Genomic DNA, 21,505 nt, shown 5'->3' on the forward strand with positions numbered 1-21,505 from the left:
TCAACTGTTGGAATCTCCCGCCAAGCCGCAAACTGACGCGCTTGTTGAGCAACCGGATAACTGCAAAGACTGGAAGTTTCCTACCGTTGCGTCATGGAGGAGTATACTGCAGGTAAAAGTTTCCTGTATTTTATAGTGCATATCGTATTTCAATATATGTACCCCGGGCGTTGCTAATTGTTCCATTTGACGTTGTGAGGGGCCCTTCCGTACCCACCCCAGGCTGAGCTGTGGTTCCTGTGAGAAAGTTTTCGTCCTAAAGTTTTGAGAATCTGCATCTGAATATCATTGTAGTCGTTCTTCATTCTGTTTTCCTGTCGAGAAGGTTCAAATTTTTCCGTCTCTTTATACAATGAAGTAGACATTTTGTAGCACCAATATTCATTCTTTTACTCGTCAGAAACATCCCGATCATTATTGTTGCGCTAATCACATTATGCTTCAGTTAGCTGGAAATTGATAAGCCCTAGTTGATGAATCTGCTAGTCATGATAAATTTCAGTTAATTTCTATGACATTCGCTGCTGATGAGTAAAGGATTATAGAAATTTCTGCATGGTAGAGTTCAACTTTAGGGGCACCACAGAAATGAACGGTTTTCGAAGAAATGCAAATAAACCAATGAATTCCTTATACTTAAAGTGATTTGGACCAATATTTCATTTTACCACGTTTTGCCTGCTCATAGTCCTTATATCACTTTCATATGGAATAATAATGTAACAATATGCTTCCCTGGTCTCAATGACATTAAATGTAATGAGTTTCTTAATGTATTTTTTTATGGAAATCCTCATGTGATTTTTGTGGTGCCCCTAAACCGAACTTTATTGTACCAATTAGCCCCATTGTACCAATTAGCCGCGAAAGCGAAAAGTTGTTTAACGAAATACATTTACATCTAGGATGTGTAAAGGACAGAAAATGTCTCGCAGGACTTCAGTATACAAAATCCTAGATTGTGTTAGTGGATAAATCTACTACGTGGAAATCAAATTTATGCTGACGGTTATCATGTAGATAGGTAAAAAGGAAAGGTTACATTATAGCTAAGTTTTGTGAAGATTTTTCTTTCTGATTTTCTTTTATGTCTTTAGAATAAGCTACATTTCCGACAGATATTGAAAAATTCATACATGTAAACCGCTCGGGTATGTAAGCACGCGTGCGTACACACACACACACGCACACACTTTTTTTCTCGATGATATTGGCATGTATATCAAATAGAAACAAAAGTTTTACAAGCGAAGTATTAACTGTCATATTGAAGATAAGTTCATCAACATTATGACAGGAAGGTATGCATTCAGCCGCTTGAACGTGAAGAATTCAAGAGAAAAAAAAAATACAAAGTTCACTGAAGGGTAACTTTGCTCACATTATGCTACGGCACCTACATTAAATCTCCTTCCATATTTCTTAGGCTATAGACCTTGTCCTATCTTTCTTACATATTCTGTTCCTTTTAAACATCCATAAAACTAGTCGTCCTCCCATCTTACCTTTATTCCATTATCCTAATTATAGTTAATTTTCTACCTTGCTACAATGAATCTACCCCTCATCCATCTTTTTTTTTTTATTCCATTCCCCTTATGCTACCACTCTTAATCTCCTAATTCTTCCTCGTCCCCATTGCTCTCTACCCCTCTCCTTTCATTTCACCTCTCCCCTTCTGCAGTCATGCCTGAAACTGTTAACAGATGACCTTGCCAGCCTGGCTCAGATCCTACTTCCACGTAATTTAGATAATGACTTGATGGACACCCACTACTCACCAAATGCCAGTGTGTGTGTTTACCCTTCATTTATCTATATGTAGTTCTGTTTCACGTGTGGAGCCCCTGATAGCGGGGCGACTCTCGCAAATCCTTCACATATATGAATAAGCCAAATAGATCCAATACAGTGACACATGAAATCTTTAAAAGATCTGTAAGTAGTATCCCCAGAATGAGGAAAATGAGACATGATCATATCGCTGCGGGTAATTTAATGAATAAGAATAGACATGTTAACACTGAACGCGACAGGTTGACCCTCGGTTATGTTGACCTAACCTTCATTCATCTTGACCCACTTAAAATTCAGGTCAGCATTCAAGCAGTCATACACACTGGTCGCTCCATGCTTAAGGGTTGTACCGTGTTACTCAAGGGCTGTATTACTCAATGCTCATGGGATGTACACGTATGTTCATGGGTCGTATAGACATGTTTAAGGGGCTACTAAGGGCAAAATTCTACATTGCTAACAAATTAAACTATGCATCTCAAAGATAAAAAGTTTCATCTAACCCCGTCTTACAGGATTCTTGTTGCTCTTTCCTTCCGCTACCTCACGCCTCCAGCGGCGCTGCTGCTCAATGCTAAACAGTTCCGAATACATTACGACGCCACCAGAGTCAGTCTTGGTGTTAGGATTATCTTCCTTAACCCTCTGTGGGAAAACACTTGTTCCTCGCAGTGGCAACACTGGGGTCGGTGGTTGTAATGGCGTGAAAACAACGTTAAGGGGGGTGGGGGGTTGGAAACTGGTCGCTATTGCCGACTGGTGGGGTTCGAATAGTGATGATGAAGCTTGGATGGGATCAATGGTAGGGGAGAAACACTGCTGCAGGCGTTGGAGACTGTGATAGGAAATAGACACTGTGGTAGGGGTTGGAGACGAGGGTAGGGATACACCGTGGTGGTGGCTGGAGACGATGGTAAAGGATAGATGGTGATGATATTTGGAGACGATGATGAACATCGGCAATGATGGTGACTGGAGACTGGTAAGGATAGATATTGGTGGTGACTAGAGACTGTTGTAAGGGATAGACAGGTATTTTTGGGGCGAGTGGTGGACGGTGAACACGGCCAAAATATAATTATGGACTAAATATACTTTTGTAACCTGACCCTTTTCTTTTATACATTTGAACATCTTGCCTCTGTATTTCCAATCCAATTTTTTTCTCTATATCTAAATTTTTGGCGTGTCGCGCGCTTGTCTGATTAGCCCTCACCTCTGACCTCATTAAATATAAATCTTCCCGCGGACATGTTGAACTACCAAGGCGAATTTGGTATATTTTTCGTATGCTATTCCGTTATGCAAAATTTACGAATACGGCTATGAAGAACAAACAGTTGTACATTTAACGGTAAAGGTTAACATTATTGTTTGTTGCAAATACGTGATAAATTGTAAAGTCTCACCCATTATAAGTAAACAAACATTATACTATAGAATTTTTAGTATACTTAGATATGTAATTAAATTCTATATGATCACTTAATCTCTTTAGTCCCTTAAGTAACATGTGCATAGAGCCTTATTCCTGGATCTGTGTCACTGACAAAAGGTATGTAAAAATGTGCAAAATCTGAAAATAAAAGAAACGTTGGAAGAAGGAAATGGAGGGAGAATGAATTACCTAGTGGGCGTCTCTGTCGCCATCTCACCCCGCCTCGTCTCCAGGGCCGCAAGGGCAAGGGAAACTGCGTTACAGTCAGGGAAAATAACAAATGTGCTTTTAAGGAAGTTTTCCACTTAGCGGGGGGGGGGGGGGGGGCTTTAAAGCGCAAGTGTTTTGGTTCCGGGGATAAGTGTAGTTATGGACTTGCACTCTCTCGTCCTCGGGGAAGTGGTGCTAACGAGACCCAAGTCTTTTTCCCAGTCACTAGACTGGTCGTACTGGTCGACGTTCTACTTTGTCTTGCCCAAACTAACAGCCTTATGATGGGCAGCCTCTCGCATTCATACACGCACACACACGCCCTCGCCATTTTCCCGCCATAAGTTTGAATTCCTTTACCAGGGTTGGTGCATTTTTCAAGTTGAATGGGTGTAGAAATTTTACAGAACCTCAGAGGAAATGTTGCATATACGGGTATGAGAGGAATACAGATCCAGTGGTTGCTATATACTTTGAAAGAATGTACATTATGTATACTGGATGTTGAATGTGAAGGACATGAAAGGTAGAATCTTAAAGGTCGGTCGTATTATATATATTAGGGGCGATCATAGCCTAGCGGAAGCGCTCCTGCTTGTTGATTAGGGGTCTCTGGTACGATCCTGGCTGTTGGAGATTTGTATGTTCTATGAAGGTGCGCGTTCATATACACTTCATATATATATATATATATATATATATATATATATATATATATATATATATATAATTGTTATTTGATGGCTGTGTGATAAAGATGGAAAGTTATCTGATTTTCATATTAGGACACGACAAAGCCTCAACTTCGACAGGTTAACGGCAATGGTGTAGCTCCTAAGGGAGGAGGGGAGGGGAGGCGGGGTTTCATAAGACCGACAATTTTTCAATCCTTGAGCACAGCCATCATGCTCCCCACTCGTACCATCGTGCTTAAGGGTTGAACTATCTTGCTCAAGGGTTGAACCATCTTTCTGAAAGAGTGAACTATGCCTAGGAGGAGCTGCAGGGAATTCCTAGCGGAAGAGGCCTTCGGGGTAGACTAACGTGGCGGCCGTCCAGAGACTCACAGTTCAAGGGTCCAAAATTTTGTTTGTATGATTTTGTAGTTGGATGCATAAGGCAACTTTTCATCCTATGTAGAACCTCATCGGCGGAATCCGGTAACACTATCTCTCTCTCTCTCTCTCTCTCTCTCTCTCTCTCTCTCTCTCTATATATATATATATATATATATATATATATATATATATATATATATATATTTGGTGTGTAAAGTGTCTGTCGTCTTTATTTTCTTGCTTATCTATCCATACCCATCTCAGTGGATTAATCTTTCGTGGGTAGCATTAACTGTCAGTCAGCTCTGGGAAAGGAGCTTGGTAAAGTCTTGTCAATCCAGCTGCCTTAAATGGCCTGAGGTAAGTCTTTGAGCAAACTTGTTTCATCCTGCTCATAACCAGCGCTCCCGGCACACAGGCTCCGCCCACTTCCCCTGCCTTGCTTCGCCGCAGAAAACGACAGACTTACGAACGTACAGTCCTAACCTTACCCTACCTGCAATTTCTTTACTTTTTAAGCAGTGAACGCCGTCATGCTCGCAGCATTTTCAGTTGGTGTAAAGGACTTGATTTGGAAGGGATGCGCAAGGTGTTTCGAGACACGTGTGTTTCATTTGGTATCTTCTGTTTACTAGCTGAATAATCGCTATTTGGTGACCGAACTTCAGCTTGGTTGGGTTGCCATACGAAGGAAAACGATTTCCTAAGACATTTAGATTTAAATATGGTTGTTACCCGCTCCGTAGAAACAGCTATTTACTCTCAGGTTAGCTACACACACACACAGTTGCTGTTGCATTTCTTGGTTGGTTTAAAATGGTTCCGTTGTACTAGGCACTAGTGGGATGTGGTTCCGAATCATACGTTGTCCTTGGCAGAAGCAGGATGTAGGTGAAGGATCCGAGTCGGCTTGCTCGATTGTATTATTTTCAACTCTGTTTTACAAGGAAAGGGGAGAGTGAGAGTGAGATGGAATGACGGAGTTAGGTATTATGGGTTGCGAGAGGGATATTATTACTGACATGAAGGAATTGCGCAAGTGAAAGCCTATGTGGCGAAGATTGCACAGGGATTTCCATGCTTGACAGAGACATTATATACTGGAGATTGAACACCAGAATCATATTATATATATATATATATATATATATATATATATATATATATATATATATATATATATATATATTATCTCTGGGGATAGGGGATTAAGAATACTTCCCACGTATTCCCTGCGTGTCGTAGAAGGCGACTAAAAGGGGGAGGGAGCGGGGGGCTGGAAATCCTCCCCCCCTTTTTTTTTTTTTTTTTTTCAAAAGAAGGAACAGAGGGGGCCAGGTGAGGATATTCCAAAAAAGGCCCAGTCCTCTGTTCTTAACGCTACCTCGCTAACGCGGGAAATAGCGAATAGTTTAAAATATATATATATATATATATATATATATATATATATATATATATATATATATATATATATATATAACAGGAGAGCTAATGGTCCACGATGAGGCTACAGCTCTTGTACCTCTTTACATGAGAAGTGACACACAACACAACACACACTTACACGTATGGATGTTGAGATGGAAAGTGTGTTACCGTCGGTTAGTACAACGAACCATGTGCTGACGATACATTGGTAAAGCCTAGCATTGTGTGCCTCAGGAGCCTTCATCTTTACCCAGGAAGTGACAGTGCCAGGTGGAGACTAGGCTGTGATGTTTTTCTTAAAGGGAGAACAGTGTCAGTGACGACGGGTTACCCAGGATGGACAGCGACAACACTTGACATAATAATCAGTCAAGTCTTCGTTCATCCTGGCTAAAGTACAACAGTCAGTTTCAAGTCTAATGAGAGAGGGTGGATGTCAGTGGAGGTAGTTATGTAAATGTTGTGGGGGAGGATATAGCAATTGCTGAGGGCTAAATGGAAACAAGGGTGATGGAAGAGTGGTCTTTCACTGGTCCACTTCCTTCTCTAGTATCTAAGGATTAGTCTCACTAGCCCACTTCACTAAGGGGTGGTCTTACCAGCCCACTTCACTAGTAACTAAGGAGTGGTCTCTCACCAGTCCATTGCCTTCACTAGTAACTATCGGTAAATGTTAGAAACCTTTCTTCCTGCAGCTCTGAAGTCATAAGATGCCCTCCACATTGCGCTCACAGACCAGAGCAGGAAAAGATGAATTTTTAAACTCGTCTATTCTCGAAAATCTTGAGCTCGTCAGAGAAGACTGTTCTATTTACTCTCAGAAGGTTAGAGAAAACGGGAGGTGCTTGTGTGTGTGTGTGTGCATCCTCACGTTACCCCCACCTAATCCGATGTAACGTCTGACCTCATCAAATATTCATGTCTCCCGCTCATGTTTCACGTCGTCATCAAAGTGACTTCTGGCGAGAAAAAAATTCTTGGTTTTATTTCCTGTCGGGAGGGAATAGCTTCGTCACACACACACACACACACACACACACACAGGTATGCGGTGGGCAAGATACCGGAGATCTGTGACAGACGGCTCTAGATAATTACGCGCACGGTAAACAAGCCGAGCATTTCCCAGCAAACAAGTCTTCATAGCGCATCTCCCCTGATCCTCTGTACCCGTAGTAAATATTGTATCTATTCATTATGTAAGCACAGCTTCTGACGAAAAAAAAAGGAAGCGTTTATGTACCTTTCGTCATGCCCCGGAGGCTGTGTTGTTATGAAAGGAATGTACTTGTCCACACAGGACGAACTCAGAAAGAAAATTGGGTTGGGGGGAGGGGAGGATAGAAGATAGGAAGCAGTATTAACAGCTCAGCAAGTCATGCCAGTCTCACGCGGGGAACCCTCCTCACATGTGCTGGTCGGGGAGGGGAAATATGCACGCTGGGGCGGGGGGGGGGGGGAATTTTTCTGGGAACTTTTGCACTTTAGTGAGGCAAAGTTTAAACTTCAAGTGTTTTGGCTCTCGGGTGGAGTGTAGCTGTGTGTGGACTTACCCTCGTGCGTTGTCACGAGCCAAAACTTTTTGGCCACATTTTTTCCTTCCCCCCTCTTCTGTGGAGCACAGGTGCCTGTGGAGACCGGTGTGTCTGCCCTTGCTCAAGGCAACCTCTTCATGGCTCCCTGGCAGCCTCTTTCTTCATAGCTCCCCCATGTGCATGGTAACCTTTTTCTTCATGGCTCTCCTTGTGCATGACGACCTGTTTATGGCTTCTCTTGTGCATGACAACCTCTTCCTTCATGGCTCTCCTTGTTCATGACAACTTCCTCGTAGCTCCCCTTGTGCATATGACAACCTGTTCGTGGGTTTCGCTTGTACATAACAGCCTCATAATGGCCACTGGGAGGAGAGTAAGCATTAGGGCTAGCGAGCCCTTACGTAGCGTTTGCTGTTGGCCGATCCTGTGGTGAGGGTAGAGGGCCGGAGGAAGACACCACCCAAGTTCAGATCCAAGTCTCATATTGACTTGTATGTATGAATTTCTGCTGTGTGTGCATTTATCTCTCTGTAATTGTCTAATTGTACTGTGCAGGGAAGGAGTTTTACACTCGTGTGTGGGTGGGTGATGTATAAGACCGCCGCCAGAGAGATAGAGCCTGTCCCAGGTGCCCCATGTCAACATTAAATGGTACCCAGGAGAGAGAAACGGTCCATGAGAGAGACAGAAAGGAATGGTGCAGGAGAGAGAGAGAGAGAGAAGCGGGTCTGTCTGGATTGGTAACGGAGCATCAGGAAAGCCACCCACTAACCTAGGGGAACCTGGTCGTATTTGCTTTCCTTAATGTCACCTTCAGAACACACTTGTAGGTCTGAAGTGACATCGCGAATGTCCTGTGAGACAACCCCCTCCCGTTATCTCGTCAGTCACACGTGCATGACCCCATGCACTTGAGTCTATCACACACGAACGACATCATGTACCTATGTCTGTCATATGTCCATGACCTCCTGTGCTCAGGTTTGCTGCGAGTATGTGCAATGTTCTGGTTTGGTGGTTGGATCTGGGGGACAGCGACGCTTCCCCCAAGCCTGGCGAGTGACAGGAGTGTTGACGTAAATTATTACCTTCAGTTCTGCTATATTTTCTTTTGTCCTTTTTCCAGCAGTGTCGGGGAAGACTCAACTTTGACACATGGGCCGCCTTTCTGATATATCCTAGGCCGCTCTCATAGATCATGTGCCGTGTTGATAGGTTTGTGAGCCTTCTTGATAAATTATTCAAATTTTATATATATATATATATATATATATATATATATATATATATATATATATATATACTTTTTTTTTTCAAACTATTCGCCATTTCTCGCGTGCGTTAGCAAGGTAGCGTTAAGAACAGAGGACTGGGCCTCTGAGGGAATATCCTCACCTGGCCCCCTTCTCTGTTCCTTCTTTTGGAAAATAAAATAAAAAAAAAAGCAGGGGAGGATTTCCAGCTCCCCGCTCCCTCCCTTTTTAGTCGCCTTCTGTGACACGCAGGGAATACGTGGGAAGTATTCTTTCTCCCCTATCCTCAGGGATATATATATACATATATATATATATATATATATATATATATATATATATATATATATATATATATATATATATATATATATAATCCCGATATTCGAGATAAAATTAATTAGTTCCACTGTAGGAAATCCTTCCTTGGCGTTGATGTTACAGTGACAGGACATAATTTAATTAACCTGGACATGAGATTAACATCAACTGCGAGACTTCACGAGGTCTGTGCAGAGGTTTAAAGCTGGTGTTCCAGGCCCAGCTAAGCTACTCCCAGGACGGGTATTGAGACGATGTTTTCATAAGGGGGAGCAGTGGGGGGGGGGGGGGGGGGGGGGGGCTGCTTACCTTGAAGTGTAGGGTGGCAGAAGCCCTCTCGTGGTACTGGAGAGGCGATGGCACCCCCCAAAAAATGCCAGGAGTCTTATGGTTTATAACTTAAAGGTGGGTTGCAGCCGACGCGCAGCTTAAAGGAATGGACTGTGGTTGATGAAACAGTTGTTGGGTGTTTGTCAGTAAGGCATTATCTGAGCATTCTTAAGCAGAGAAGACGTCTGAGGCTTTTGTGGTAGGTTAAATGTCAGAGTCAAACACATCATCATGCATAGTGTTGAAAGCAAAGTGTATATATATATATATATATATATATATATATATATATATATATATATATATATATATATATATATATATATATATATATAAAGCATGGTTGATTTGGCATAAACATGGTGTAAGGATAGAAAAATATCAGTAAGTGATGTGGACTCGGGTGCACGTACGTATTTGTATGTACCTCCAGCCCCCCGCTCCCTACCCTTTTAGTCGCCTTCTACGACACGCAGTGGTTCACTGTCTGCTTGTAGCTTTACATACTGTTTGTGGTTCTGTATCTACTTATTGCATGATATGTTTATGATTTACTTACTGCTTCTTGCGTTGCATAATGATTACTTGTTTTTTAGATAGAAGTTTTAATTTATACGTGGAATGGTCCCTCTCACTTATACACTGCACTTGGCCCAGAGACCATTCATTTAGTGTTTGCGTCTGGCTTGGGTCATAGATTACATCTTTCGTCACAGACATTCCTCGGGTCAGAGAGAGTTTCGTGGTCGGAAATAATTCATCATTCCACGCTGTTTCCTCAAGAACTTTTTTTTTTTTTCTTCATTCTTTTTTTTCAGCTCTCTGAGCGTATCATCAGCTGGAAATAATGTAGCGAACTTTGAACTTTAGGCTCGAGGGAGGATAAAAAAAAATGTAAACTTTCGTCCCTTTTTTTTTTTTTTTTCGTCACTTTTAATGAAGGCGACGGACGAGTGTGACTTCTGAAGGTCTGGAAACTTTTGTCTCACCGTTCCAGATAAGCTGACCTTATGATCTCCACCGAAGTCTTTGTCTCGCCGTTAGAGATAAGCTGCCCCTCTGACCTCTCTAGATCCAGGACGAGACCTAACTTGGCTTTGTCTTGACCGTCGTCACAGCGGTTGGGCGTCGCGCCGCGGAGCAAATATATTTTCAAATAAAGGAGAAGAGATCTTACAGAGCGGCTATGGTGTTTACTGGAGACATTTAGTCTTATTTTTGTTTTCTTCCGAAGTATTGTGTTCAGTGTCCACGGAGTGTGCATCGGCTTGTGACATCCAGACGCCACTCTCCTCTCGCCATCCAACAGACTTCACTGTTCATTCACCATCAGGCAGACTTCACTTTACCCTCACCATCAAACAGACGTCACTATCCACTCACCATCCAGCAAACTTCACTGTCCATTCACCAACCCAGCTGGCTTCACTATACCTCCGCCATCAAACATATGTCACTATCCACACCATCCAAGATAACATCGTCCATCCACCGTCCAGCAGACTTCACCGTCCTCTCTATCCAACAGACGTCACAATCCACTTAACACTTTCATGGTCTTCACTATCCCCTTGTTATCCTTTTTTTTTATTTCACCATTCTCTTACCTTTCAACAGACCACTCTCCACCCACCATCCAGTAGATTTCACCATCCAACCTGCCACAGTATCCACCATGCACCCAGCCGACCTGAGCCCTGCAGGTGTTTACCCAAGACCTGGTTGTTCTGACCTTGCTTGACCTTTAACCTCTTGTGACCTCAACCCCAGCTTCGCGCTCCCACATCCTTTCTTAGCTTCTCCATACCTTTGATTTCTGTTCCAGCAAAAAGAAGTAATGTATGTATGTATATATATATATATATATATATATATATATATATATATATATATATATATATATATATATATATATATGTGTGTGTGTGTGTGTGTGTGTGTGTGTGTGTTAAGTGTCAAGTTGTTGTTGAAGAGGACTCCACAGGCTCTGTGGTGGTGGAAGAGATCCCCTGAGGCTGTGTGATGGTGAAGGAGGTCCCTTAAGGCTGTGTGGCTGTGAAAGAGACATCCCTGAGTTGTATGGTGTTGGGGGAGGAGGCCCTCTCCTTGAGGCTGTGTGTTACGAGGGGGAAGGTCCCCTGAGGCTGTTTGGTAGTAGGTGGGGTGGGAAGGTCTCCTGAGGCTGTTTTGATGTAGGTTGGGTGGGGAGGTCCCCTGGGGCTGTTTGGTTGTAGGTGGGGTGGGGAAGACCCTTAAAAGAGGGCTGTGTGATGGTGGACGAACCCCAGGGAGGCTGTGAGGTGCTGGTGGGGACGGAGGCGGCCCCTAGAGGAAGGCTGTGCGCTGGAGCAGAACTAATGGTGAATAATGAAGCGAGGAATATTCAGGCTGAGGCAGGATAAACTTCGGCCGGCCGGCTCCCCCGGCTGACGACCCCCACACTACTAAAGACGCTCTTATAACACTGCCCAATTAATAATGCCGGGGGCGGCGCCAAGGAGGCCAGGAGCAAGATGGGTAGACGTTGGGATATGTAGATAGGTAGACAGGTGGATGGGTAGTTAGACAATGATTGAAATATATGATGTATGTGTGTGAGAAAAATATATAATGTGTATGAGTGAGAAAGACAGAGACATGTTGATATTGAAAGATGGTTAGAAACAGTGTCATAGATGGTGGGACAGAGGTAGAAAAATAGATACAATAAGTGGATAGATTAATACATGTATACATAAATAGATAGATGGATGTAAAGATAGATACCATTCCTTATGCATATTTATCAAGCTACAATTTGAGATTGAGAGTAAAAGGACTTCCTTTAGGACAGGTATATGGTTAGATAGACGTAATTCTTTAAACCCATTTGTCAATCTAAGAAACATGCACTATAACTAACACTGCAAGCAGCAACGTTGACAGAGAAAAAGAAAGGTAAAAAAAAAAAATTATATATATATATGTCTGGAAATGTTGCCACCTAATTTCCTGGCATTTCATGCATGGGGTGAAAATCCAGGAAGCTTCCACTCTCTTGCCAGAGACACGTTTCCAGGCCGTCAGCAGTAAGACAATTCCGGAAGGCTTCTTTTAACATCGTGAGACGTTGTCACCCAGAGCTCATCGTCTTTGTGTATGAAATATTTTTTTTTTCACCGTCTTATACATAGCCTAATACTAAGCCAAGATGAAACCTAACCTTGCCTGACCTATTTTGATTTAAGCAATTGATCAAGCCAGACTAACTAACCTGAGCTGAATGGATCGCCTAACGTACCCACCTGCCCTAACATATTCACCTAAATTAACATAGCCTAACGTAACCACGAAACTTACCCTCCCTCCTTCCACTATACCGTGAAAACCTTGAAGAGGAAGACAGACTATTTTACCAGCGGCTTGCACATTTAAATGTTAGCTGACGCTCAGATAGCTGTCTGTACCAAGGCTGAGACACGTACAGTAGCCAGGCTGACGAGACTAGAAGCCTAGCTGCCTTTGGCATGAGAAAATAGGTTAGAGAGAAAGCGAGTTGTACGTGACAAGGCAGCGGTAGCTCGGGTGGTGGTAGCCTCGCTCACACACTCACACACATTATGCAGGGACTTGTGGCAGTAGATCCGTTGATAACGGGGCGCCGGGTAATACCCACAGAATTAGCCAAGTCTCAAAGGCATCTTGCCAAGAATTCTGAGAAGGTTTGGGTCTAGAAAAAAAAAATGGTTTGAAGGGGATGAACTCTCTTAAGGGCATCTCAGTGCTTCGTAATAGAAGCTTTTGATATATTCTTTTGAGAGAAAATAGAATATTTTGAAAATGTTTTATTTGATGGTAAAGTTATGTTTAGTAAAACATGCCCTTGACCATTATAGAAGATATCAGTTGAGTCAGGAAAGGATGTGTCAATCGAACGTATAAAAATTTAGGTGATGGTATGAATTATCTAATTACGGGCAAGCTGCCAAAGATCCTCTCCAAAACAGACGAGTTTTTGAGTTTGGGAATGACACTTCTCAGAACATATGGTGACGTAGATTGCTTTTAACGTCTACAGCCAGTCCCGGATTAGGCAGTATCAGGCCCTGTAGCATTTTTAGATGGGAATCTTATCCGCTACAGAGTATGTTACTTACCCGCACTTTGATATTTTTTGTCTTTTAAGACTTTCTTGTGGCTGGTATGGTTTCATGTTCTGAAATTTATTCGTAAGTGAGAAGCACGTATTTATAGCAAAGTATTTATTTTTTCATAAACTATGAAAATATAGTATCGGTAATTATTTTTTCGAATGAACAACCTTGACACACACTCTGGTTGATATCACAAACTAGCAGTCAACATTATCTGCCTTTACAAACTCCTTTTTTTCTTTTTTATAGTCATCGAAGTACATTAATTTTCTCTTATGGTGACGTAAATCCCCATTAAAATGGGTCTCGTAACATTTGCTACTCATGTTGAAATAGTTTGATCCGGGACTTTTTCCCACTTCCATGATCTTTATTGATATGTTTTTAAAACCCTGCAAAACATCCGTAGGAAATATGGGTTTATGACCCACTTGTGAATTCGGTAATGGAAATGTGTTCATGCATAGTTTCCGAATAATAGTAATTCCTTATCGGCAAGGTCGGTGTACCACCTTCCAGAACCATCCTTGCGGCTTACAAATACCAGCGTTCCACGATATACGGCGCTGCGAATCGCGCGATAGCATAAGAAGCCCAGCCAGCATCCATTGGTGTCTGGCCGGGAACCACACAGCCGGCATCCATTGGTTCCTGGCAGAGAACGAAGCCGGCCGGCCAGCTCTCCCCCAGCGCGGCAATCATCAACATTACCACCGCTGGAAGCACCAACAAAATTTACTACGAGAATTACCGGGAGAAATTACTGTGGAAATTACCAGTGAGGTCACTGCGGCCCATCATGCCCCCCGACGTTCCTCTATTCCCAAAAACCAGCGGGGAAATGACTGCTTTCCGCTGATGCAGTGGATGATACTGGGAATGTTACTGTTGATGCCTCCCGGGGCTCCGTATGGACGATGGTATCTGGGTCTCATGGCTTTTGTGGTGGTGTGGTGGCCACCTCGGAAGCTAGCGTTGTGGTGGTGGTGGGGATTATGTTTAGGTTGTGTGGTGGTGGTGTGACTAGGTTTGCTGGCTCAGGGTGGTTTTGACTGAGTATTGTAAACTCTAGTAGTAGTATTTTCATTTTAACTAGCTTTCTTAGCACCTTAATCATACTTCAGTGATAGAGTCGTTATTTCTAAGTCCTTTTTCAGTTTAATTTTTTCATAGAGACCACTTGGTAGTGTATTATTCTATATCATTGCTGAGGTCAAAATTGGTTGCAGACATCTGTGATTGAATTATTATTGTCCTTAAAGCATTATGACGGGCTAAGCTTACTGACTGAGTGATCTTGTTTTGAAGTCAGCGCACGTTTGATATACCCTGTCTTGAGACGTGACACATATGTTGCCACTCAAACGTCTGAACATTTGTCATGTTACAGTCCATATTTTTGTTACTCTAATGTGACTGACATCTGTTAAACTATCCTACTGTCATTGCTGTCCGTATGAGGTTATTAAACAATTTATTTCTATGCGTTGGCTGTAATCTGTGTTGCAAGAAATTGGTTTCTGTCTGGAAATATATTAAGAGCCCAGACGTTCTGCCTGGTTACGTTGTGATGAGTCAAGCCTGGGTTTCTCAAGTGAAAGAATCCCATGAGATCTGAGAAAATGACAGCGACCACCATAAATGTACCATTGAAAAATGGAAGAAATTAAGTTATAATAATGGAGGCATTAGTTTAAGAGGACATTATACTTACTGACAGACATCATAAGTTTGAGACGATGCTAATTCCGACAGTTTATGTAATCTTGGATGGAAGACCAGTTGGCAGTTTCATATTGTTGGAGCTCGACGGATAGCCTTCGCACATATGTACCCGTATTTCACTAGCACAACAGGAAATCCACTGAGGTCTATATACACACGTCTTATGAACATTAGCGAACCCAACGACCAACATCTCTAACCTATCGAACGTCTGATAACTTTGCCAACCCACATGCTGCTTTTAGAATAAAATGTTCGCAGTCTTACCTACGTTGGTCCTGCACTCCTATATATATATAAATTCATTACATGTAAAGATTTTATTATGAAATATTAATGAAATAAGATGAAATAAACGATGTTCCAGAAATCATCTTTTTATTTTTATTTTTCAGATTGCGGACGACATAGGAGAGATAACATTCACCCATGCATCATGTTAAGGTGAATTAAAATTGCCAGACAAATTTTTAAACGAAGGAGGATTACTTTATCATTATACCACCAGAAATTAAATAATGATAAATATTAGATATGATAATGATTATAGTAAATAATAATGATAATAATAGTAAGAGCTAGATATAAATGCAGTCTAAAACTTCGGAGGGAATCATGTGAAGTCTTCCCATCATGAGTGTCCAACAAGTTCTGATATTAGTAGGGACCTGAAGGCTAATGCGTCCACTTTGTATTCTTATGGCAGAAGTTCCCTGGGTCGTGAGTGTGGCACATGACTGAGACTGCCATAACCATGATAATCACCATAAACATCCTGCTGGAACAGGATCTAGATAGTCTTTTAGCGAGGGTGAAGAAGCGGCGGACCAGGGTCGATGATGACGTAAGACCCTCGCTTAAACTAGGTATGGAGTGGGACGCTACGTCACAAACCAACGGTTTTCCCGAGGCTGTTTTGGATTGGCATTTTTGAAACTAGTGTCAATCGTACAGTAAACATGTATGTATTATATAATATTCAAGGTATAGTTTTTTTTTTTTTATTTTACAGTTGACCTTGTTTTAGTTTTAAGACCTGCCAATCATAAATGTAGTTGTCAGCGTTTCTGGACTGGCAATAAAACGGTTCGAGGATGATCCGGGTTCACATAAAAGTTGAATTGTGATGGATCAGAGGGTCAGATCATAGTGATGTGGATGATAGAAATGCAACGTTTACACCATTTGGTAAACGATCCGTTAAACACATTTTACAGACACCACTTATATATAGTTTTGTGTAAATAGTTTTGAATATTTGGATAAATCTATTTTTAAGCTTAAAAGCTCTCTGAGTAACTAGTAAGTTCTAGTGCTTTACAGATCCATAGAATCAAATCGTCTTAGATAGGCGATTCAGTTTTTCGTGTTCGAGAAACATGGCGTAATATACTATTTAAGATATATTGCTTGTATTGATTACTAGATTAAAAAAAAATCGGTAAAACTGTACAGTTAGAAAAAATACATAAATGTATTCATCACATGGCCGCGTCAGGAATGATGCTAAATCAATAATTCAGTGACCAGGTTTGAAGTTTCGTGATCGTTGCGACATGGAAGCTCCATTTGCAATGTTTACAATCATTCGGTTGGAGTAGGTGACGTCAGAGCTCGTTTGATATTTCGGCTGACATGCAACCAGAAGAAATTGATTCATGACAATTTTATGATGGTTGTAGTTTTGTATAATCACTATTACATTGTGTACAAAAGTTCAGTATTTAATATGCTACCGTATATTCTTGAGAAAATGAAGAGATATTTTGTGAATACAATGATGCCGATTTCAAAAAGCCGAGGATTCGGATGCTGCTTGGTGATCTGTTGCTTGATTCTGATTGAGGCATAGTGTCCATTGACTGCGTTTTTGCCTGTTTGGCTGTGTAGGTTGGTCCACGGCAATATCACAACCAAATCTCATGAGTACGACGGTACGACTTTTGAGTATGTTAGCGGACTCTACCCAGGTCTGGTCAAATTTGACTCCAACCAAACACCGAGGCACCGTCTTGCTCAAAAGAATGACAAAATGAATAACTGATAAAATTCATCTTTAGTGAGATGAAAAATAAAGTATAGAATTTATCTTTAGTGTGATAGAAATAAGGTAATAAGTCCATAGTCAGGGAGTGAAAAGCTTCAGTACGCATGAGCCGGGCAGTCAGTCACGGTGAAGCAGACTTTACCCACCTACTCGTATCGTAATCACACTGGAAGGTGGCCATCGTTTTGGAAAGTAATATTGTAATTCTCAGGAAGTTTTTAAGATTGCATGGATTTTCTTGCAACATTTTCCACTGATGAGAAAATTTTTGGCTAATGATTTTTTACTTTATAGTTATTAAACTCTTGATGATATATAGACCGGTATAGATGGAGACCAATGAATATAGAATATACAGAAAGACGTTCTAGAAAAAATGAGAGGAATATTCTTTGAATTGATAGATTTATATGAATGATGACAGGATATTCAGTAAGAGGCAGAGAGTGGGGCATGATAAGGATTTCTTTCAGGGTGAAGGCATGGATTGGCTTAAATGACGACAGTGCTTCTAAGGACAAGGCAGGAGGAGATGGCAAACTATGGTTAACCCGGCCAGTGTGGGGTTCACTGAGACACGGAGTTGGGACGCACCTGCTACCGACATGCCGAGAACAAAAGAGGACAAAAACACCTTCAGGTAAGAGGTTGTAATGTAGCTTACACATCCTTTTTGGGTAAAGTGTTTTCTAACCGCTGTCTTCCCCATGGTGTGTGTGGTAACACCCCATACTGCTAGCCCTACTTGAAGAGGTGCAACAGAGACATGGGTTGAATAAGAAAAAGGCAAAATTGCATAGAGTACCAACATCCTTTTCTTTAAGATTCAATATTGCTGCAATAGGTTCTTGTGTCTATACTTGTATAGTAATATACGAGGAAATTTACAACTGGGAAGGGAAGGATAAAGCGTAGAGACGCAGAATTAGACCTGCCCTACCTTATAATTATGTTCCTTATATATTGTGGTGTATTGTGTGTGTTTGAGAGCAGTAGAGGGTATAATTCTTTTCAGCCAATGGCTATACCCCCATGTAGAAAATGTCACGCAGAGGACCAAGGTTTACAAGGGGCGTTGCCTCTTCAAAATCCGGGTTTATGTTTCTTTTCAGAACGTACAACGGGTGTCAGGATGAAGGTAGGTTCAGCCTTCTGGCTGGCAGACACGTTCGCGTCTACGAGCAGAAGGGTCAAACAAAACTGTTAGACATTTTTTTCTTTGAAATTCACATCCTGCTGTTGTTTGCTGTGTTGAAGATAGGAGAAAGTAAGACATCTGCAAAAAACGAATTACGAGTTCTGCTTTTATCTGTACAGGACCTAGTGATGATATAGATGAAACAACCGGACTATAGCTGGGAAGGTGGAGTCGAAAGGGAAAGATGATATTCATTTGTTTACGTGTCGGTGGTAAGTCAAGGTGCGGCTGGGAGGCTTTGTCGCGGCGGTGTTGGCCAGCCATAAACTGAAGGTTTAGGGTCAGGCAATAAAGTGGCTGGGTTTACCTCCCCAGGTCCCGGCCTCTGACGGGACCCGGCCTTCCTGGGGAGGTTTGGTGGGGGGTGCTTGTTCACTCGTGGAACCTTCATGATCTTGATCATGAATTTATTCTTTACTCAAAGTATTTTAGACCAGGGATGGTGTCACATTGACAGGTGATGGATGTTTAGGTTTGTCTATGATGATATGGCCTACAAAGCGGAAATTCTCGCGTCCTTTTCCATTCTCTCCTTCTTTCGGGTCGGCTGGAGTAGCGGTTGCGTTTTCTATGGTGTAATGGTCCGGAAAGACGACGAAACATTTTTTTTTTTTTTCAAAGACAGGGAAGTGGGAAACATTATTATTATTATTATTATTATTATTATTATTAATTATTATTAAGTATGCAATATGCTCTTGTGGTCTACATGTATGACAGCGAAAAAAACTTGAACAAGTACAGAGTGGCTACAAAATTTTTATTTCCAGGTCTTAGAAACCCACCGTATAAACATGCCCTGATTACTTCTTTCGTCTCTCAAGAACTGCGGACTCAGTGACCTGCCGTGTTGAGCTGGAGGGCAGGGACTAGTGTAAGTTACGGTTAGGAATACCGCAACTCCATTAACTAATGATTTCCTTTCATCGGTGTTATTAGAACCGTTCTCATGATTCAGTTTCCTTGTGATTCTAGAACGTTCACATGACTCAGTTCCCTCATTCTAGAACGTTCACTTGATTCAGTTCCCTCGTGATTCTAGAACTGCTCACATGATGAATCAGTGACCTCGTCATCCTAGAAACGTTCGCATGTCAAACTCTACAGCCTTTTTGATTGTTGTGGGGTGCGCTGTACGACAGTTTTCTGACTCCCCCGGCAGCGAGCTCCTCTAAGGCGACCCGGGGCCGTAGGGCGTGGCCTGCCGGTCCCCGGCCGACACCAGCCTCACACCTCGTGATAGACATAGTTCATGACTGGTAATTAATGCTCCCTAGGGTCGTCCAGGTAATGGGCTAACTTTCCTGACGTCTCATTCTGTCATAGAGTTGATGGAACGGCTTAACTCAGAGCATCCACCTCTCTCTCTCTCTCTCTCTCTCTCTCTCTCTCTCTCTCTCTCTCTCTCTCTCTCTCTCTCACACACACACACACACGGCGGTTCTGCATGAAAATACATTTACCAGGCGGGATCACTTCTTGCTAACGAAGCGCGAAGTTTAGATGGCCCCAGGCCGAACGCATTAAGAACTGCTTTGCTTCCTTAATGTCATTTATTAAGGTTTATGTATATGCGAGATGGAGAGAGTGTTATATGCCATGTTTGTACATATATATTGCGAGGTAAAGAGAATGTTATGCCACGTTTGGAAAGACCGTGTTTAGCGTAACGTATCTGGGGTGTGAGTGATGCTTTCGTTCGTGTGGCGGTACACTGTCAGTTTACCATGTACGTATTCACTCTGTATTGGAGGTTCAGTGTTACAGTACGTTCATGCACGGTATATAACGAATATAGGATCAGTATAGTGTCTTGTGGGGGGAAATGTTTGAGCAGGCCATGGATGGGTCGGTAATGTACACTTACCGGAGAGGGAGGAATTACGTACTTACGAGTACATACAACGACATTTTGCCAAGAGGCAGGGCTAGCGCGTAACGTTCACCACAAGGAAATGATAGTTACGAAGACGAGTCGTGTGAGTTATGTTTTCAGGTGTTATGTGTGTGATGAAAACATGGTATGTTTGTGGAGTGAAAGCCAGCAGCCTCCTTGTTTTTAAGGGAGAAAAAAAAATATTTGGGCCTAAGGAGTGAAATTGGCAGCTACTGAAGTGCTGGCTCTGCGGGGCCGTTCACAAACCCTCCCGTTACATTGTTAGAAATTATGTAAAGGCAGTGACAGTAGAGTTAATTTCTGGCCAGTCTTAATGGGGAGGCAAGACCTTTTGTACCCTGACGCTAACTACTTAACTGCGTATAAAACACTTTCTTCGTAACACGGTTTAACCAATACTCTGCCTGTTTTATACAACCTAACACCGTATCTAACACACCTGCCTAATACTTCTTAACAGCGGCCACCAACGGATAGACGTAAAAATCTTATAGTCTTGAATTAAAAGAAAAATGTCGATTTTGAGGCCAACTCACGAGCGTTATGATCGAGGAGAGCTGGGTGGAATACGAGGAAGAAAACGAGAGCAATGAGAAGAAAACGCGGGAAGTTGCGTCTTGCAGGCAGGAGACGCTATGTATCTCGTCACTCATTGGTTATCTGGCGAGTTTGTGACCTCTCCTGACCCCCGAGGTCGTTCGTCATAGGCCAGTTAGGGCCAGGCTTTGTTCAGAGGACGCTCTTCCCCCCACCCCATCGCCCCATGATGCCTGTGACCCTCCTCCCACAGGGACAATGCATCGTGAATGCCAAGGGCCGCTCGCTTTTACTGGATGCTGTACAAAGCCCGGAGGAATGTTTGTGTAAAATGATTCGTTTGAAGACTGAAATATCAGTTATTTCCGGGAAGAAGCTTGAAATACGTTCACGTGTAGAATTGCTCGAGGAATGTGCAGCCTCCAATTTCGTTAGCTCTCCTCACTAGTAAATACTTAAAATAACAATAAGATTTGACGAGTGAAGCGAAGCACAGACCAACGCTGGAGGGAAATGTGTGGCGGACTTTTACAAAGTTGTCGTATACGGTAAAGTTTAACCCTAACAACATTATTTCCCCCCCAGTTGCTTCAGC

General features: G+C 42.2%; 1 long non-coding RNA gene across 1 annotated transcript in view; it reads left to right on the forward strand.

Moving 5' to 3' along the window:
• LOC139758869 (uncharacterized) overlaps positions 1-21,505 on the forward strand; it is a 44,290-nt gene continuing 22,785 nt past the window's right edge. The window contains exons 1-2 of the long non-coding RNA XR_011714958.1: positions 1-112; positions 17,752-17,918. This is a non-coding gene — a long non-coding RNA (uncharacterized lncRNA). The remainder of the gene's footprint in view (positions 113-17,751; positions 17,919-21,505) is intronic.

The sequence above is a fragment of the Panulirus ornatus genome, chromosome 31, assembly GCF_036320965.1.
Source record: "Panulirus ornatus isolate Po-2019 chromosome 31, ASM3632096v1, whole genome shotgun sequence".
Taxonomy (NCBI): domain Eukaryota; kingdom Metazoa; phylum Arthropoda; class Malacostraca; order Decapoda; family Palinuridae; genus Panulirus; species Panulirus ornatus.